Raw genomic sequence first — 833 nt, forward strand, 5'->3', positions numbered from 1 at the left:
AAGAAGGAATTAATTAAATCCCTTAAAGAAATACAGGAGAGTACAAGTAAACAGGTAGAAGCCCTTAAAGAGGAATCACAGAAATCCCTTAAAGAAATGGAAGGAAACACAAAGAAGGAATTAAACAAAAACATTCAGGATCTGAAACTAGAAATAGAAACAATAAAGAAAGTTCAAAGGGAGACAACCATGGAGATAGAAAACCTAAGAAAGAGATCAGGAGTCATAGACACAAGCACCACCAACCGAATACAAGAGATAGAAGAGAGAATCTCAAATGCAGAAGATATCGTGGAAAATATTGACACAGTTGTCAAAGAAAATGCAAAATGCAAAAAACTCCTAACTCAAAACATCCAGGAAATCCAGGACACAATGAGAAGACCAAACCTAAGGATAATAGGTATAGATGAGAAGGAAGATTCCCAACTTAAAGGGCCAGTAAATATCTTCAACAAAATTATTGAGGAAAACATCCCTAACCTAAAGAACAAGATGCCCATAAACATACAAGAAGCCTACAGAACACCAAATAGACTAGACCAGAAAAGAAATACCTCTCATCACATAATAATCAAAACATCAGATGCACAAAACAAAGAAAAAATACTAAAAGCAGTAAGGGAAAAAGGTCAAGTAATATATAAAGGCAGACCTATAAGAATTACACCAGACTTCTCACCAGAGGCTATAAAAGCCAGAAGAGCCTGGACTGACATCATACAGACCCTAAGAGAACACAATTGCCAGCCCAGATTACTATACCCAGCAAAACTCTCAATCACTATAGATGGTGAAACCAAGATATTCCATGACAAAACCAAATTTGCACA

The sequence above is a fragment of the Grammomys surdaster genome, unplaced genomic scaffold (assembly GCF_004785775.1).
Source record: "Grammomys surdaster isolate TR1022 unplaced genomic scaffold, NIH_TR_1.0 350, whole genome shotgun sequence".
Lineage (NCBI taxonomy): Eukaryota > Metazoa > Chordata > Mammalia > Rodentia > Muridae > Grammomys > Grammomys surdaster.